Source organism: Physeter macrocephalus, chromosome 10, assembly GCF_002837175.3.
Source record: "Physeter macrocephalus isolate SW-GA chromosome 10, ASM283717v5, whole genome shotgun sequence".
In the NCBI taxonomy this organism is placed as follows: domain Eukaryota; kingdom Metazoa; phylum Chordata; class Mammalia; order Artiodactyla; family Physeteridae; genus Physeter; species Physeter macrocephalus.
The window spans coordinates 84,664,506-84,672,457 of record NC_041223.1 but is presented as its reverse complement, the minus strand read 5'-3'; the positions used below and the strand labels follow the sequence as shown (position 1 = coordinate 84,672,457).

At 36.4% G+C, this 7,952-nt stretch overlaps 1 long non-coding RNA gene across 1 annotated transcript in view; it reads right to left on the bottom strand.

Moving 5' to 3' along the window:
* LOC114487009 (uncharacterized) overlaps nt 1-7,952 on the bottom strand; it is a 104,688-nt gene that overhangs the window by 87,326 nt on the left and 9,410 nt on the right. Inside the window, exons 2-3 of the long non-coding RNA XR_003681573.1 lie at nt 6,870-6,911; nt 6,060-6,147 (exon numbers count right to left, since the gene is read on the bottom strand). This is a non-coding gene — a long non-coding RNA (uncharacterized lncRNA). The remainder of the gene's footprint in view (nt 1-6,059; nt 6,148-6,869; nt 6,912-7,952) is intronic.

Sequence of the window (7,952 nt, the reverse complement as noted above, 5' to 3'; positions counted from 1 at the left end):
ACTGTATGTGTGTGTGTGTGTGTGTGTGTGTGTGCTGTGCCATGCTGTCTTCGATTTGAGATTCATAGATATAAATATAGATATCTGTCATAATATTGTGTGTCTTAAATATGAATCAATAATGGCTAGTAACCAAAGTAAATGTTTTAAAAACGATACGATAATGGAACCACTCTTTCCTAAGATAATGAACTCCTTACTTATTAATCCTGTGTAAGGCAAGAAGCCAGGAAAATGGGTTTGTCACTGCCACACTTGGGAACTCTGATAAACATGACCAGTGCTGAGATGCATGAGATGCAGCCCAGGCTCAAGATGAGCTCAGCCTTTTCTGTTTTTCTTTTTATTATTTCCTCTACATCCGGCTTTTTACTCTGTCCTTACTCTACTATCAATGAGATTACATCCAAAGGGAGATGAAATGAGGACAAGACCAGAATAATTTGCAAATCCCTTCTTTGATTGGTTCAATTTCTTTTAAAATATGCTATTTTGTCCCATTAATGTAGCTGTAAAGCTACAAATAAGTTACCTCATAGTGAAAAGAATTGTTTCCCTGAAATTGCTAAGTGGTTCTATAAGCATATTTTCTTAAAACCAACAAATAAAAAAGAAATAGATCACATGCTATTCCTCTGAGAGTAAATAAACAATCTAAAATTGATTCATCAAAAACAATGACAAAGGTGATGCAAGACATAGAAATGTTATATTCTTATTTGTGTTGAGATTAACACATTAATTTGTTATATTGCTGGAATTCCTTACTTTCGTCTCAATTTTAACTTTTGCACAAATATTTCCAAAAGTTACTTCGGAATTTTTTTTTTTTTCTTTTCAGATAGATGAAGAGAACATCACCAAATAGTAAAGAGAAACAGTGACCAGCTCATGATGGCAAAGTGCGTTCTTACCTCAAACTGCCAGCCTGGGTGAAATAATCACTTTTTCTGACCCCTGGCACTCATACATGCCCTGTCTTCATGCCTTGTCTTCCAGGATTCCAGCACTGTCTTGCTTAGCACCTCTGGGACACTCCTGGTGCCAGCCAGCACCCCCGAATTTGTCTTTGGCTCTCCTGATCGGGGTCTCACACCCTTTTCACACAACTTTGATTACCACCCACTCTCTCAATTCTGAAAAGAGCTAGGTAACCTATGGTAAGAGCCATCTCATCTCAGAGGCTACACATTACCAACTTTGAAACTCAGTGTCCATAGAACTAAGTCCTTGCCAACACCTTACCAAAACTTTGTGTTGCTCTGACTTTATGCCTGTACTTGAGACCCACAACGATGCTTGTGAGAACTTGGGTTACCCCATTGTACCACCGATAAACTTGCAGCTTACTTTCCAAGGGCACACAGTGTTCAGGGGCCATGCATGTCATTATGGGGCTATGCTGTTAAAGTAAGAGCCTCACCTTGGGCTCCAGGCTATGAGGTGTATGAGTCTGGCCCAGTAAATAGGTCTTGTTTTTTTTTATTGCAATTAGGTTTTTGCTCTTAAATAGTATAGGTCATTTCTGAATCCTATCAAGTAGCTCTCCCATGGATAAAAGGCCTGAAGACAGGACTCTGGAGAACATTATTATTTAATGAATGAGTACAAGAAAAGAAATAAATGCAGATGATTGGGGGAAAGTGGTCAATAATCATAAAGAAAAATGATCTAAGATGTTGCCTTACAAAACAAGAGAGAAAAGTGTTTCAAGAGAGAAGTAAGAGGAAACATGCTTAAGCTGTCCAGTAGTAGTGAGATCAAGATGAACAAGGCATTCCAAAGGGTGCCCCAGAACGTCAAACAGTAAGTTCTTTTATTAAATTAGATTTTTAAAATACAAAGATGACTCTTCCTCTTCCTGTTCCCTTTCTTTAACAGGCAATTTAGACCCCAAATCATCAGGGAGCATCAAGCAAGCCAGGGGAGCTGCAGTGCTTCAGAGGTGGGTATCAAAGCCTGAGCAGGGTAAGGTGGGTTGCTCAGTGTGGGTGTCGGGGCCCAGTGTGGTGAGAAAAATGCCCATGTTGGTTGTGTTGGAGCCCAGAGCAGGTGGGGAGGGCATCTATGCAGAGGAGGGGAAGCACTGGCAAGAGAAGGTTGGTTAACACGCAGGAGACTGGTTGAATAATCATTACATTAAGGCTAATGGTAGTCAGATTTCTCATGGTGGGTGAACAATATGGCAAGTGAGAAAACTAGGACGGACCCTGTAGCATTGGTTTGAAATTGAATATTGCAATGTAAACTCATGCATTTCAATACTTATATAGGTAGATGTCAAAGTTAATATAGCTTTGTCCACCAAAGTGGCCTGGGAGTAGCAACACCCAATAACAATAGGCAAATGTAACCCTCAGATTGCTACTTCTAATTGTCATTCTTCAACCAAAGGAGCATTGGAGAAATAGCCAACTTCACAGCTGGGGCAAGGAAAGTACAGAATGGAGCATGTTGTGCCAGAAAATTTAAGAACGAACATTTTGTGGCGGTAGAAAATAAGAAAATACCCAAAGAATGAAGAGGATTTTTTATAGCTTTATTGAGATATAATTAACTTATAACATTGTGTAAGTTTAAGGTATACAACATGATGATTTGATACATGTACATATGGTGACATGACTACCACAATAAGATTTGTTAACACAGCCGTCACCTCACATAACTATAATTTTGTTTCTGCATATTTCGGCAACATTTAAGATCTACTCTGTTAGCAACTTTCAAGTATATAATAGAGTATTCTTAACTAGAGTCACCATGCTGTACATTAGATCCGAGAACTTATTCATCTTATAACTGGAAGTTTGTATCCTTTGACCAATATCGCCCCATTTCCCCCGACCCCCAGCCCCTGGCAACCACCTTTCTACTCTGTTTCCATGGGTTCAGCTTTTTTTGGATTCCACATACAAGTGAGATCATACACTATTTGTCTTTCTCTAACTGACTTATTTCATTGAGCGTAATGTCCTCAAGGTCCTTCCATGTGTGACAAATAGCAGAATTTCCTTATTTTTATGGTTGAATGATATTCCAGTGTCTGTCTGTCTGTCTCTCTCTCTCTCTCATATTTTCTTTATCCATGCATCTGTTGATGACACTTTGGTTGCTTCCATACCTTGGCTACTGTGAATAATGCTGCTATGAATATGGGGGTATTGATAGCTCTTTGAGATGGTGATTTTATTTCCTTCAGATATATACCCAAAGGTGGAATTGCTGGATCGTATAGTCGTTCTATTTTTAATTTTTTGAAGAATCTCCATACTGTTTTTCATATGGCTGTACCAGTTTACATTCCCACCAACAGTGCACAAAGTTTCCCTTTTCCCCATATCTTCCCCAACATCCTCTTGTCTTTTTGATAATAGCTATTCTAACATGGGTGAGGTGATATCTCCCTGTGGTTTTGATTTGCTTTTCCCTGATGATTAATGATGTTGAGCACCTTTTCATGTACCTGCCAGTCATTTTTATGTCTTCTTTAGAAAAATGTCTATTCAGGTTCTCTGCCCATTTTTTAATCAGATGATTTGTTTTTGGTTATTTTTTTTTGTTATTGAGTTGTAAGAGTACCTCATGTATTTTGGATATTAACCCACTACCTTATGCATAGTTTTCAAATATTTTCTTCTGTTTTGTAGGCTGCCCCTTCATTTTATTGATTGTTTCCTTTCCTGGGCAGAAGCTTTTTAGTTTGATGTAGCCCCACTTATTTATTTTTGCTTTTTTCCCTTTGTGCTTTTGATGTCATATCCAAAAAAACCATTACTAAGACCCTTGTCAAGAGGATTTTTCCTTGTGTTTTCTTCTAGGATTTTTATGGTTTCAAGACTTTCATTTAAGTCTTTAATCTATTTCAAGTTAATTTTTGAAGTTAATAAGATAGGAGTCCAATTTCATTCTTTTGCTTGTGAATATACAGTTTTCCCAACACTGTTTATTGAAAAGACTATTTTTCCTCACTTACCATTCTTGGCTCAAAGGGCACTTTTTTAAAAGGACCCAGAAGCAAGCCTAAATTTCACAGAAGCCATTGACTAAACTGGAGATAATTTGAGCATGAAAATAAACATTTAGAGTAATAGATTATAACTCATTGAGCAAAATAGGAACTAGGAATTCAACTAATATAATTAAATAAATGGAAAGTTTTCTAAAGAACAGGATAATTACATAGTTACATGCTACCTTCCTACAAAATATTTATTTATACGAAGAGAAAAGGAGTCATTTTACAGTGGAGCAGCCTAGCAGATACCACATCATTCCAGTGATAAAAGTAAATATGATCAGTAATAGGAAAAATTTAAAAATGTGTGCCACCTTATAGGAGGCAGTTAAAAGAACACAGCATAACTTCTGTCATATTCCTGCCAAATGCACAGAAGCTGAATCTAATCAGAAAGAAACATTAGCTAAATCCAAGTTGAGGGACATTCTACAAAGTAACAACAAAATTCAAACATAACAAAGTCATAAGAGACAAAGAACAAGTGGGAAATTCTTTCAAATTGAAGGATAATATGAGACACAACTAAATATACAATGCATTGGTAAACTGTCTTTTTTCTACAAAGAACATTGGGATAATTGGGAAACTTGAGTGAAGTCTAAGGATTAGATAGTAGTAAACTATCAAAGTTAATGTCCAGACTTAGATGACTGCATTGGGGTTGTGTTGGAGAATATCCCTACTTGTAGGAAATATAAACTAAAGCAGGGGTCCCCAACCCCCAGTCCATGGACCGGTACCAGTCCACGGCCTGTTAGGAACCAGGCCACAGAGCAGGAGGTGAGCGGCGGGCGAGCGAGCGAAGCTTCACCTGCCGCTCCCCATCATTCCGCGTCGCTCTCATTACTGCCTGAACCATCCTCCCTATCGCTGGTGTTACCGCCTGGACCTCACCCCACACCCGCCCCGTCCATGGAAAAATTGTCTTCCACGAAACTGGTCCCCGGTGCCAAAAAGTTTGGGGATGGCTGCACTAAAGTATTTGGGGTGTGACATAATACCATATCAGCAACCAATTCTCAAATGATTCAGGACAAAAAAAAGTTTTGTATTATACTTACAAATTTCTGTAAGTTTGAGATTGTTTCAAATTTCTTTAAAAATCATCAAAAATTCTCTTTATTTTCTGTCTTTGGCTAATTTAAATGATTTTACTTGTCAACTAAAAGATTAGCAAATATAACAACTAAAATGTAAAAGGTGAAATACATTTTCATCATTTAGAATTAAAGACCCTGGATAAGCACACTCCATTTTGATTATTCTTAATATTGTTATAATGTTACCAGTAAAGTAAATAAAAGTAAAATTAAAAGATCAGATGCATCTATGTCACTCATTTATGTTAGAAATTTCCTCTCTAAGAAATTGAACATTATGCTAGACAAACTATGGATTAGACTAGTGTGGCATTCCTATATTATTTTGCCTGGGATAGCATAGTGTGCTTAAATTATTACCTATTTTTTTCTTTATTTTACCAGTTGAAGAAAAAATTAGGTCTTTCTTTTCTACAAGCAGCATTAAATATACACAGTGCAAAATGTACTCAGGGGAAAATGAGAAAACTTATTTCCTAATCATGGAATCAAATTTCATCTTCTGGAATGAAGAATGGGCTACATGTAAACATTAGGAAAATACAAGGATGAACACATTACAACAGTCTATGTTTTTAGGAAGGACAATCAATATCTTCTGTAGAGACAGGAAGTGAATTATTTGATAATACTTCTATTGTTTTAAGAATTCTTGACCTAAAGCGAATATAAAGTCGATAATTGAACCCTTCAGCTGGCTAAATATTGTTTAAGCAAGGAACTCAGAAATATAAGAGTTCTCCAATGACTAGGTTGTCTGGAAATGTAAAAGTTAAGCAAATGAACGCAAGAATATGAATTTCTTAAAGGCAAATGACACAAGGCAACATGAGGTGAGGGGGGACTCCCGCATAACACTGAAGACATCATTACCTTTAGCAGGACAGTGAACAGCTGAAGTAAACAGTTACCTAGAGAACATTAAAAAGATTTCTTACTTGTATGGAGTTGTAATTTCTGGGCTTTCTTTTTAAAACGCATATCACGTGGAGGTTTTTCTCATAAGTTTTGGCCTCCGAGTCCTACCTGTAAAGAAGAGAACAGTATTAAATACAGACAACTTCCCCAGAATCCTTAGAGCTCAGGCACATTGGTGGTTTCTTAGAAGAGTTAGGAAGGATGGTTGGGGAAAGGGCACCCCTCCTTTTGTTTTAACTGGGATGAGCTGAGTGAAGTCTACATGTGGGACAGTTCATTTTACTCAGCTCCAAGGCAAAACCAGAACACTGATGTTGACCTGGTGTCCAACAAGTGCAGGATGGTGTCCACAAGAGATTGAGCCAAAGAGTGTGGATGGATCAATGTAAATCCATCACCACTACTGGAAAAACAACTCCAAGGACATGCTCTGGCGCCTGTGGATAAATAGTGTCAAATATGGGAAAGGAGACTAGGAGGAAAACAGAACAAATCCACTCCACAGTTTTTTGTTTTTTGGGTTTTTTTGTTTGTTTGTTTGTTTTGCTCAGGGTCAGTTCTAAATAAGCAAAGGAAAAACTGAAAAATAGAAACTGAAAATCTGAGGTGTGTTTTTAAAATTATTATTTCCTTTGGGGAATAGTCAAAATACATGGTTAAGAAACTACATGTACAAAGCAAACTTTTTCAATATTTTATATTTTTCTTTGAAATATATTATACATCAAGGTATATATGTTGTCTATTATCTCAACAGTAACTCAACAATCATAATAAACAATAGGTAAATACTATATTAGCAAAGAAAATGGAATAAATAATGTACTTACATTAGATAATTTATTGCTGAGGTAGTCTTTTAGTCAAAATATCTAGATAAAAAAGAGAAGACCTTGGTATTAAATTAGTTTTTATTTTTTTTAAATGTCCGTGTAATTGTCTCATCGTATAGACTCACTTTTACTGGTCTATAACTACACATTATAGAAATGCATATGTTATATTACTCCTAACTCCATCCATTCTTTGATGTTTTCAGAACTATGAAAAATTACCTCTATTTCTGAATGAGACAATACCAGACATTTTTTAGTGTTCTATTGCCAGCCATGTGTTTTCACTATTCCTGAAATGATAATATGCAGTTTTGTTATGAAGGATGTCTTTCAACTTTATGTACTTCAGGACAAATGTTTTTTCATAAATTTGGGTTATAAATAGTACTGGAAATTTATTTGTTTCTTATAAGTCAGGCAAATTAACAAAATGAAATATCATATTATATTTATACTGTCAAAAAGTGAAAATAGTAACTACAAGAATAAATCATGTAGCAGACATTGTACTTTATAAGTCTCATAATTTTAACAACATATTTATGATGTTGCTTATTACAATTTCCACTCATTAGGGAGAGGCCACAACAGTGAGAGGCCTGCGTACCGCAAAAAAACCAAAAAACAGAGCATTAGAAGATTTCTTACCATGATCTTCAGATGACTAGCTCAGTATACATACTAAAGTGTTGCTGGGGAAAAGGTTTGAAGTAGCTTGATATATTTTTATTAAAATGTGAATATTTAATTAAATTTTTTCTCACTGTTGGAATGCAGTATGTAATTTGTTTTGCTATAATATATCCATTGAAGTATTATTTTATACTTGAATAATTTTTTATTGTTCTAACTTTAGATATTTAAACACTTTCAACTAGCTTCCTGGAGAAAGTAAGAATATGGGTCATAGTCCTAATAAGTAAAAACCTACTGTTGTAAAGGAAACTCTATTTTTTTTTGCAGTACGCGGGCCTCTCACTGTTGTGGCCTCTCCCGTTGCGGAGCACAGGCTCCGGACGCGCAGGCCCAGCGGCCATGGCTCACGGGCCCAGCCGCTCCGCGGCATGTGGGATCTTC